The sequence below is a fragment of the Kogia breviceps genome, chromosome 6 (genome assembly GCF_026419965.1).
Source record: "Kogia breviceps isolate mKogBre1 chromosome 6, mKogBre1 haplotype 1, whole genome shotgun sequence".
Lineage (NCBI taxonomy): Eukaryota > Metazoa > Chordata > Mammalia > Artiodactyla > Physeteridae > Kogia > Kogia breviceps.
The window spans coordinates 82,691,671-82,704,250 of record NC_081315.1 but is presented as its reverse complement, the minus strand read 5'-3'; the positions used below and the strand labels follow the sequence as shown (position 1 = coordinate 82,704,250).

The 12,580-nt window shown below is 40.7% G+C and overlaps 1 protein-coding gene across 29 annotated transcripts in view; it reads right to left on the bottom strand.

The window, feature by feature from the left end:
- Positions 1–12,580, bottom strand: part of APBB2 (amyloid beta precursor protein binding family B member 2) — a 381,324-nt gene that overhangs the window by 354,274 nt on the left and 14,470 nt on the right. For 4 of the 29 annotated variants that reach the window (XM_067036186.1, XM_067036177.1, XM_067036197.1 and 1 more), the window contains exon 2: positions 8,344–8,450. The exons of the other annotated variants lie outside the window; for them this stretch is intronic. The gene's annotated coding sequence lies outside the window, so the exon portion shown is untranslated. The remainder of the gene's footprint in view (positions 1–8,343; positions 8,451–12,580) is intronic. 29 annotated transcript variants of the gene reach the window in all.

The window sequence follows — 12,580 nt, the reverse complement described above, 5'->3', positions numbered from 1 at the left end:
ACAAAGCAAAAGGAATTCACACTATCACAATGAAACTAGGCATGAGGTTTCTAAAGTACACATGGCTATTTGATTTCAGAGAAACTTCGAAAAAAGTTGTGTACAAAGTTCCTGAGATTTGCTTATTATCTTCATACTCCTGACTCTTCCCTTCCTCCTAGGATTTTAAATTTTGCAACCTCAAGTTCTACCATCAAGAGGGTTTTCAGGACCCTAACCTTTAAGGTAGGAAAGATACTATATAATCACTGTTCAATAGCTTTGTGACATCTTATATGTTAATTCTTAACTCCCACTAATGAGAAACTCTGCTCAGCATTTGATCATAATAAATAGCTTATTATAGCCTTTCTCTTTATTGACTGCATCTTATTTCAAGCCTCACTCAAGACATTGTTTTTTCTTTCTCAGAGAGCTGCCTTTCACTTTACTGCAAGATTAACTGCATTCAGCTCTGGCAAATGATTTAAAATATATTTTCCATGTTCCACAGCTGGCTACTCATTCAGACCCAAATAAGCTGATCTCTACCGGGTTCCATGTCTCATGCCAATTCAGTCAAGAATATGTGCAGTCTGACTATAAAGTAATAAAGCTGGGAGGGTTGTGTGTGCTTGGTTTATAGAATTACTTTCACTTGTTTACATATCATTGCATGATGAGATTGTAAGGGAAAAATGTAAAGACATGTTTAACACCAAAACCAACAAAATCAACCCTAAACTAGAGTTACTACTGTTCCACTGGTCTGAACTACTCTAAGGCAAATGGATTCAGAACACTGTGTGCCTATAGCCCAGGAATGTCATACATAGATGTACCTGAAATATTTTATAACCATAAATATGAATAACAGAGTCTTCCCAGTGAGACCCATCTAATTTCATCAGCCTTCTGAAATTACATCTTTCACTAAAGCAGCCTTGGAGCACAAAGGCAGTAAGATAACATTAATTAAAATACATAAAACCATCCAGGAGTAGCAAGGAGTATGCTACCTTTTTTTTAAGGGTAGAAATTGAACTAAAAATAGTAATCAAAGTTTTGCCAGCTTAAAAAGCTAGGTCTTACACAGTGCCTGAAGCTATAACTCTACCAGACATTCTCCAAGGCAGGATAATAATTAGCATGTTATTATTCATTTGTCTGGTATGCAGCTAACTTTGCAGGGTGCCCGTGCATGCTCACTTTGCAACCACGAGCTTCAGTTCTCTGCTACCTGTTTGCCGTTAAGGAGAATCCAGGAAGTTCCAAAATACAATGTGCCATCCCTTTCCGCTATGCCCAACAATCGAACCATGCAAAAATGAATCCTAATGAGACCCTCATTATTATCACTGCTGAAGTTCAGCTCTCCACTCCATTTGGAAGACATCTGGGGACTGAATTCCTGGGACATTTCAGAAGACTGGCCATTCCTATTGATGACCTACCTGGACAAGGCAAAAGAAAAGGATCTTAAACAGGCAGGAAGGTTTCCAGCTTTGGTGCCTGTGGGGACGGTGGTGCTGTTAACGATGGTGGGGAACACAGCAAGTCCTAAAAGGGTTAAAAGGTGGTGGCATCACACATAGCCGGCAGGGATGTAAACCTGAACAACCACTTTGACTCCATTAATGCTGGACGACCAGCAATCCCATGCCTAAGAATACACCTGGAAGAAATGCATGGTACGTGTCCACCAAAAGGCATACACAAGAATATTCATAGCACCATTATTCTCAACAGCCAAAATTCGGGAAACCAACTGTCTGTCAACAGTAATGTGAATAAGTGGGAGTATATTCACACAATGGAAGACTACACAGAGTAGAAAAGAATGAAGTACTGCAACTCACTACAACATGGGAGGCTGAGCATTAGAGCACCAACATGAAAGAGCACATACTGTATGACTCCAAATATGTGAAGTTCAAAACAGGGAAAACTCAGCTACAGTGACAGAGGTGTAATGGGAGGGATACTCTATGGAAGGGGACAAGAGGAAAGCTGTAGGAAGGATGGAAATGTTCTCTAAATCTGGCTAATGGCTACACAGGTGCATACATACGGGAAAACTCATCCAGCTATACACCTAAGATTTGTGTACTTCCCTATATATAAACTATACCTTAATTTTTAAATTTCACAATTAAATTCTCCTAGCCCTGCAGCTTTACAGTGATAACAAATGCCCTCCTTGAAACAACTCACTCACCACAGCTACCTGATAACAACACAGGCCCACTTCAAAAATCAAGCGACAAAAGCATCTTAACAGACTGAAGTCCTCAGTACAAGTAAATGCACATTTATGAACATCTGTATGTAATGTATGTAACGTTGAGCTTGCCCAAGGAAGGCATTACCTAAATGTTCTGGATGTGAAGAATCTGGCTCCAGATTCTTCAGGTGTAGAACTGTGGCCCTGACACAGTATGTCATCTCCTCTCTCCTACTTTCTCTAAAACCCCCCAGATGTAATTTATTGATTCCCTCTTCTGTGTTAAAGGAACAGGTCTCCATACGCTAACAATGTTTATCTGTAAGCCCCAGGGAGACAGGCTGGGGCCCGTGCACTCACTTTTGTCCCCTAAGCACCTTATACACTGCCCTAGCACAGTGCAATAAATGTGTACTGGATTTTGAACAATTCAACACACCTTCAGTAAAATTCTTTTAAAACTTCACGGCTAGGGACTTCCCTGGTGGCGCAGTGGTTAAGAATCCGCCTGCTAATGCAGGGGACACGGGTCTGAGCCCTGCTCCAGGAAGATCCCACATGTCATGGAGCAACTAAGCCCATGCACCACAACTACTGAGCCTGCGCTCTAGAGCCCACGAGCTACAAATACTGAGCCCGTATGCCACAGCTACTGAAGCCTGTGAGCCTAGAGCCCATGCTCCGCAACGAGAGAAGCCACTGTGATGAGAAGCCCGTGCACCACAAGGGATAGTAGCCTCCGCTCACCCCAACTAGAGAAAGCCCGCGCACAGCAACGAAGACCCAACGCAGCCAAAAATAAATAAATAAAATAAAAGCTTACTGGCTAAGAAATTGGATTTAAAAAACAAAAACAAAAAACTGGCAGAATTCTAGTCTCAGTTCAACTACTTCATGTACTAAAATTATTTAATCTCAATATTCCTTTCTAGATAACCAGAATATATTTACTTAAATAATCTACCTGCAAACCTTTTTCATCCACTGATTACCTTAACAGTAAAACAGGAAAAAGATGAGAAAGACCTGGGGGAAAGAATGAATGTAATTGGAACCTACTATGTGATAGGCCCTCTCTCAGGCACTTTACTTACACACATTATCACCTACAAATTTTAAGGTGGGAATTGATCTCTCCAGTCCGTAGATGAAGAAAACTGGGGTGCGACTGGTCCATCATCACAGTTACGTGCCAGACCTAGGATTTGAGGTAAAGACTGAAGAACACCAAAGCCTCAGACTTTCTCCTAGATGATGATCCTCCTACTGGCATTCCTGAGCTCTCCAAATGGAAACCTGGGATTCCCCGAGGCTACTTTCATCAGCAAGCTTCACGCGTTTCTTGTGGAGGCTGCTGTTTTCTGCATCATTAATTCTGCAGCTCTCCCAAGACCCAGCTGGGAACAGGACCACTGTTTCTGCTGTTACTGCAGCTGTCTGAAAAAGACAGCAGTCTTGGGCAGGTTGGAAGAGCCTGAGGAGGAGGGGGAGGGGGGAGAGAGAGAGAGAGAGAGCACACACACATGTGTGCACACAAGCAAGAAGGTGTACGTATGCAAATGAACTCTAATAATAAGGAAGTAAAGATAAATTTTAAGTCATCCAGAAGAGTGGTCACATTTCTTTAATATGGTCACATCAAGATCTAATACATTAGCCTTTACTTATTGGGATATTTGTATATTTGAAATATCTTAAGATAAAAGTTTACAAATAGATATAGATGCACAGATATCAATATGATATATAAATACACACACCTGGAAGGTTATCCAGACTATTAACTACTAACTATGATACCTACAGGGAGCAGGAAGAAAGAATGGGGCATTTATACTTCATTCTTTATATCTTGAGAAGTAAAACCTAAAGAACAAACATAAGTTTTCAATAATTACTACAGTTTTACAAAGAGATGTGATTTAGTTTTAGATTTGACCCAGCTGATCACACCTCTCCCTTGAAATACATCTTCACTTGGCTTCTAAGACATCACACTCCTCCATCAGTGCCCAGTCCTTCTCAGTCTCCTTTGCTTCTTCCTCCTCTCATCTCCCCAACCCTAACTTGTCAGTGCAAGTCTTCTCTAAGTTCACTCCCTCCCTGGATGATCTTTATACTCCCAAACCTGTAACTCCAGCTCAGACCTCTCCCCTAAGCTCCAGACTCCTAGATCCAACTGCTGGGTCGGTATCTCCAATCAACGTCTGTTGAACACCTCAAATTGCCATATTCAAAGCTGAACTCCTGATCCACCTCGTCTTTATCCATTCAGGCTGCTATAACAAAATACCATAGAGTAATGGCTTAAAAACAACAGAAATTTATTTCTCACAGTTCTGGAGGCTGGATGTCCAAGATCAAGGCACCAGCAGATCCAGTGTCTAACGAAAACCCTCTTCCAGGAAGGATACAGACTGCCAACTTCTCATATCTTCACGTGGCGGAGAGCAGAGAGGGTTAGCAAGCTCTCTCATAACTCTTATAAAGGCACTAATCCCATTCATGAGGGGTACACCCTCATGACCTTATCTAAAGGCCACACCTCCTAGTATCATCACATTAGTGGGTAAGGTTTCCAACATAGGAATTTGGTGGGGGGACACATTCAGACCGTGACACTCCCTCACCAAAGTCTACTCCACTGAATCATAGTCTTCTCCATCTCAGTTCAGAGCAGCCTCATACTTCCAACTGCTCAGACTAAAATCCTTGGAATAATCCTTGACTCCTCCCTCTCTCTCACACCCCACATTCAAGCCATCAATAAATCCTACTGGCTCCAATTTGAAAATATAATAAGGATCCAGTCACTTCCACCGCTACTGGCCTTGTCCAACTCTCCATTGTCTCTCAAACCAGATTACCATAACCCTCTCTGGACTGATTTCCCCGAGTCCACCCAGCACTGCTAAAATCTATTCTCATACAGCCACCAGATGACCCTTGTGAAATATAAGTCAGACAGCTACCCCTGGCTGGGAACCCTTCAGTGGCTTCACATCTTAACTGGCATAAAAGTCAAGGCTGTTCCAATGGCCCAACCAGCCCTAGAGGGATGTTTCAGCCCTTCACCCCAACTTTTCATCTCTCTGATCCTATCCACTCCTTCTCCCCTCATTGCAGCCATGCTGATACCCTCCCGCTCCTTGAACACCACTGCCTGGAACACTCCTTCCCCAAGTATGCACAGCACAGGCCACCCTCCCTCACCTCCTTCAAGTGTTGATTCAAACACCTTCTCTGTAAAGCCTTCCCTGACTGCCCCCCCATTTAAAATCACACAGAATATTAAAAAAAAGAATGTGTGTATATATATATACATATATGTGTATAACTAAGTCACTTGGCTGTACAGCAGATATTGGCACAGCATTGTAAATCAACTCTACTTCAATTTTAAAAATAAAATAAAATCACATCCCCTCCTTCTCACCCTCCCCTTACCACCCCACCCCTCTGGTCTGGTTCATTTTTCTCCACAGTACTTCCTCCTTATGATATCGATTATTTATTTGATTTAGTTACTGTCTATAATCCTGACAATGGATGCAACTTCCACAAAAGCTCAGATTTTTATCTGCTGTGCTGTGTTCACGGCTGTATCCCTAGCATCTCACTGGCACTCAATAAATACGCTTAATGATGGGCTTCCCTGGTGGCGCAATGGTTAAGAATCCACCTGCCAACGCAGGAGACATGGGTTCGAGCCCTGGTCTAGGAAGATCCCACATGCCGCGGAGCAACTAAGCCTTGCGCCACAACTACTGAGCCCGCGAGCCACAACTACTGAAGCCCATGTGCCTATACAGCCCATGCTCTGCAACAAGAGAAGCCACAGCAATAAGCCTGCGCACTGCATTGAAGCGTAGCCCCCACTCACCGCAACTAGAGAAAAGCCCATGTGCAGCAACGAAGACCCAATGCAGCCAAAAATAAATAAAACTAAATAAATTTATTTTTAAAAATGTTTAGTGAGTAAATAGAACCTTTTTTCAGCCACTTATTTCACCAACATTTTTAACTAGTTTAGTGTAAAACAATTCCATGATCATCATTATGTTGTTTCTGTCCTGAATTTTCTAATTAAACATCTCCCCAAAAATCTCACTCACCAGCCTGCCCTGTGTCCAATGCTGGTCTTACTGCCCCTGCAGTCGAGAAAGGCCTAATTTTTTTGCAAGTGGGAAGAGGCTTAGCAGGCTCTACCCCAAGTGTTAACAATTATTATCTCCAAATGTTGACATTTCTGGGGATGGTTTACTTTTTATTTTCTTTCTGCCCAAGTCTTGTCATAATGAGTACATTTGACTCTCATGATCAAAGAAAACCACAACTGGAAATGACACCCCCCTTTAAAAACTAAAAATAAAAGTAGATTGGACCACAGCTGAAATCATTCATGCATTTGCCATCACAGCTCTGAGAAGTGTAGCCAAAGAAATCCCGAGGCCACACGCCTCCTTTCACCTCTGAACACCTGCCAACTTAGCAGCACCACCAATGGGCTGCGTTCCAGTGATGGTTTTTCTAAACTTACCCTGGTTCAAAACATAGACTGATGTCACTGGGTAATTTGGAGACAATTAACAATAAACCAAACCATCTTTAAATTGATCGCTTAAAGATACAGGTGGTTCACCAGATCTAAAAACAAAACCATGTTGGCTCAACATGCTGGTTTATTTTTTTTATTTTGCCTAATCAGCAATCTGCACAAAGCTTTGTGCCAATGCCTGACCTACTTTAATCACTTTTTCCTCTACTTAAACAATGTATTTTTTTTCACCTCCTAACCCAAATGTTCAAATGGTGAAAGCTGTTTCAAGAGAGTATACAGACCCAAGGGTACAGCATTTATCCAAGCCCAAAGGAATCGCTGAACTCGATTAAGAATCTTAAGAGAATCTTCTTAGCCCTTGTCTTCTTTTACCAAACTGAAGTGTAATAACATTAATTAGAGCCAATACTTTTTTAAAAACACTTACTTTGGACAAGCACTGATCTAAGCACTTCAAATTAATATGCCCTTTTAATTCTCCCAAAGTCTGTTATCCCTATTTAAAAGATGAAAATACAGAGGCACAGAGAGGTCAAGAAATTAGCTTAAGGAGACACAGCAGTAAGTGGCAGAATTTGAATCCTGGCTCTAGGACCTATACTCTTGTACCACTATGAGTAACCACTGGGTGTATCTCCTGTGCATGCCATGGTGGTAATACTCCATGCCTTTGGATATACTACTCCCATTTCCCCTCATGTTCTTTCTTTCCTTTGCTGCCTAGAAAATTCCTACTCAACCTCCAAAACCCATATGTGGGAAACCTTCCCTGATACTAGGAAACCCTGAGAATTAATCATGCTCTTTCTACTTTCTACCACCATTTTCTTTGTTCATATACTATTTCACCAAAGTGTAAGTGAATTAATCTTCCCTGACTTAACTATTCATTCTATGTGAAGAGGAGCTGTATCTGACTCATATCTGAATTCTCCACACTTAACAAATATCAAAAAAAGAATTAAGTTACAAGTTTGAAACCTTTCTGGGTTTATTTAATAATATAACAACATTTATTAAGTGCTTACTATTCTAGGCACTTCATGTATTTTAATTCACTTAATCCTTACCATAACCCTATTGACAAAAGTACAATTATTGTCACCATTTTGCAGATGTGGAGGCAGAGAACATTGAGGATTCTGTTATCGCCCAAGGTCAAAGCTAGCAAGAACCAGAATTTGACCCCAGGCAGTTTAGCTCCACGCTCACTGCACAGTTCATAGGTCCTATACTGGACTTCCTAAGGTCTAAGGAAAGGTCAAACCCAGTTCTTGCCCATAAAGATGCCACATGGAATCTTCTTTCTAGAGGATCTATGAGGGTTCACCCTGAACACTCACTGTCTAGCATGAGGCTTGTCATTAAAAAAGAAGCTCAACAGATATTTGTTGAAGGATCAAAAATCATTTCTATATAGTTTTTAAATGACTGAATTTTTCACATGTAATAGCACCAGGCACTGGCCAAAGTATTAAACATAGATTACTTTATCTTCAAAATGACATAAGGAAGGTATTCTTTTTAGTCCTACTTTACAGATGAGGAAACTGAGGCACCACGAATTTCAATAACTTGCCTGATAACTTGAGGTTCAAGATCACAACACTAGAATGTGAAGCCAGGATTCAAACTCAAGCAGTCTGACTCTGAAGTCTTGTCGTTTCCTGGGCCAATGATATATATCTGTGGAGAATGTCACACAGAAAATGAAATAAAATCAAGGGATCCAATCCGTTGCAGAGAATGTGGATACAGAATAATGTACAAGAAAAGGACTAGAAGACTGGTGGTTTTTGATGCTCGATGAAACATGAAATTCAGAGGAATTTCTTCATTTGGATTTGGATTTGCTATTAATGTTGTCATATAGCTTTTGATTAGTGTACTTTATGAATACAACTATATACACATGATTTCATTGTAAAAACCATATTGTATTTAGGTATCTATTAATAGCTTATATAAAGATATTTTTGTTCAGTTCAAAAACAAAAAACACAGTTTGTGTTTGTGGAACAAACACAAACTGTGTGGCTTAACCTAACGAAATGTATTCCCTTAGAGTTCTAGAGGCTTGAATTCTGACATCCAGGTGTTGGCAGGGCCATGCGCCCTCCAAAGCATCTAGGAGAGGATCCTCCCTAGCCTCTTCCAGATTCTGGTAGCCCCTAATTAGGGTAACTCTAATTTCTGCCTTCATCGTCACATAGTCATCTTTCTTCCGTGTCTGTGTATCTCTGTCTTCACGTGGCATTCTCCCAGTCTGTGTCTACACCCAAATTTCGCTTCTGATAAGGACACCAGTTAAAATGGATTAAGGGTCCACCCTACTCCAGTTTCACCTCACCTTAACTTGACATCTTCAAAGACCATTTTGTAAATAAGGTCATATTCACAAGTACCAGAGGTTAAGACTTCAAGGTATTTGGGGGGCAGGGGGTGCACAAGGGGAGAGACACAGTTCTAAAGGTAACAAATACCCTATACAGAACTGACTCCACAGATGAAGGGAAATGACTCCATTTTTCTAGCCAGTTAATTCTCTTGATTGGTGCAAAATTTGTTAGCTCTCAAATCACTCTTTTGAATACAGAGGGGAGTGGTTAAATGTTTGAGATTCAAGGGTGAAATGTTTGATATTCAAGCGTTTCTTTATATACAAGGTAAAAAGAACACAAACATATTTTAAGTAAATTAGTAAATTAGAAACTTTTTTTTATCATAAAAAAGCAAGTTATTTCCCTAGAATTGAAGCCAGTTAATATACTAGAAAAATTCAAAGTAAAATACTTATCATCTGCTTACCTTCCCACTCTCTTAATTTCTCTCTCCATTTCTTCCATCAAGGAAATACTTCTGAATTTTGACCAATGAACAATCATCAAACAATATTCTATAATAGTGACCTATAATCATTTGATATTTTCTTTTAAAACTCTTAAGAGAAGTATCCATTTCTTTTGATTCTTTGGGGCCTACAGCTAACAGTTAAAGATTACATGAGGCCTTCAAATTTTTATAACAAAAATTAGTCCTCAAGGAAACATGTAAATGAAGTACACAACTATGCAAGTAAACAGGTGTGCTTCAAATTTCTCCCATTGATAGCTTCCCTATACTTCCAGAGTCTAATGTCAAACTTGCACATTCACCCTACATCAACTGTGCTTTCTTTATCTGTTAATCATGTAAAATACCTTTACCACACACTGGAAGCCTGATTTTCTCTGTATGCTAAGGATACAACCAGAAATTTCCGAAACAGGCTAATTCAGAATTTGGCCCTTTAGGGACTTCCCTGGTGGTGCAGCGGTTAAGACTCCATGCTCCCAATGCAGGGGGCCCAGGTTCGATCCCTGGTCAGGGAACTAGATCCTACATGTAGCAACTAAGAGCCCACATGCCACAACTAAAAGAGCCCACATGCCACAATTAAAGATCCTGCATGCCGTAACTAAAGATCCTGTGTGCCGCAACTAAGACTCAGCACAGCCAAATAAATAAATTATTTATTTATTTTTAAAAACAGACTTGGGGAAATTCTCTGGCATAAATAATTGTTAACCAACTCACTACTCAGGAATTATTCTTTGAGATGGTTTTCTTAGATGACGTTATTGATAACTAATTCAATAAGTACATTTTATTATACTAGCATCACTTAGATGGCAAAAAGGACCACAAAGTTGCCTTAACTCATTTTAAATATCAAAATATAGCATTTAAATCAGGATGCACTGTACACCAAAGCTAGTCAAAGCAAACATCATAGGGAAAATGATATTTCCTAAAATCAAATTCTTGACCTGAAATTCTATCTGCTTTCTTGTATTCCCATCACTCTCCTGACTCAAATAGAAGTGGAAGTACTAATAGGTTATTCCAAAAGATCGTTCAATAATTTTGGAAGAAACAAATGACCTATATATATATATTTTAATAAAGTAACAGGCTTCCTGTAGAAAAAGGCCACTATTAACATGGAATAAATTAGCAAGTAAAATTCAATTTTGCTAGTACACTGCATTAAAATGCAATTTTCAGACTAATATATTTACAGAACATTTCAAGACTGCCAGTTGCTCACCCCTGGAGGCCGGAGCTTATCCTCTCTAATTATACTGAGCGCATTCTCAGGACAGAATGCTCAATGATTAAAGAAATAACTGATTTTTTTCCTCAAGAAAAACATCACAACCCCAGTTACAATCCTTTGAAAGTATACATCACCCTACAGAGAGTATAGAGATTTTCTTTGTTTAAAACAGCAATTAGAAAGAAATGTAAAGCAGCTACAATTACAACCAAACACAGTTTGTGTTTCTGACACGAGCTTTCTCATGCTGGTTGGTCCTTAGACTCTCTCTACTTTCCCAGGATACTTCCTGATTTTGCAATCTAGTAGGTCTTGCGTCTCAGAGAAATATCAATTTAAGGGTATGTGTGTGTACTCAAGCACCTGCATTCACATTTACCGAGTGCCTTCCCCATGCCGAGTTCTGTGCTCATAATCTACACTCAGCCCAATCCTATCACCTGCTCTAGCTGTGTGCCCTGAGACAAACTGGGTGAGCCTCAGCTTCCCCACGTGTATTTGCAGATAACTACAGCAGCTACTTCACAGGCGCATGGGGCCAAATGATCTCCACGTTAACATATGCATCACAGACAGTGGCTGCTGTCTCACAGGAGGTGCCCAATAAACATTAACCATTATAATCTCTACAGGATCCTGTTCAGGTGAGAAAAAGTAGGTAACTTTTGCTGATAGAGACCGATCCAGGATGAAATCCCAGCCCGTAGGTCTTCCACACCTATTAAACTATAATATGAGGCATCAAAGACACTGAGGAACTGTCATCCACATTCTCTGAAGATACTTAAAGGGGAGGGGGGAGGTAACAGTCAACACCAAGACTATGTAGTTGAATATAAAGCATTAAAAACCTACTACCAATTACAAATATCTCCCCATCAGCCTTCTTTAAAAAAATTACCTGTTTAAATATTTTAATACTAAACATATGTAAGTTTTGTGGGGTTTTTTGTTGTTGTTTTTTTGCGTTACGCGGGCCTCTCACTGTTGTGGCCTCTCCTGTTGCGGAGCACAGGCTCCGGACTTGCAGGCTCAGCAGCCATGGCTCACGGGCCCAGCCGCTCCGCGGCATGTGGGAGCTTCCCGGACCAGGGCACGAACCCGTGTCCCCCTGCATCGGCAGGCGGATTCTCAACCACTGTGCCACCAGGGAAGCCCCATATGTAAGTTTTTTATCAAGGACCATCTTCCACAGCACAGTAACCAATGTGGAGTTAATCTAAAATGCCTGGTCCACCTACCAATGACTTCAACAACAGGAAATCAAGGCAGTAAATATCTTAATCACTTTATAGCACACATTTTCACATTATCACAGTAAACCCTCCCACCCAGGTAGGTATCACTCTAGATATTTTATAGAGAGAAACTGGGGCTCAGGCAGGGCACCCACCTATATCCACCTACCCCAAGGCAGGGCCCAAACTGAAACTTGGCTCTGTCTAGATCTGAAGTCCATGCTTTCTTCAGAACCACAAATGGACAAGGCAAAAGAAGGGTGAGGCCAGCTGGTCACTTGGCTGTGAGGGCACACTCAACAGAATAGATGGGAAAGGTGCCACAGTTTTTGAGGACATCCCAATGAAGATTAATTTTTACCAAATCACTTCATCTTCAAAGCAGAAGTCAGTAATATACATGGCCAAAAACATGACCCACATAGAGCATACCCAATTCACGATTTCAAACTTGTCTGGATCAGTGTTAGTCCTACACT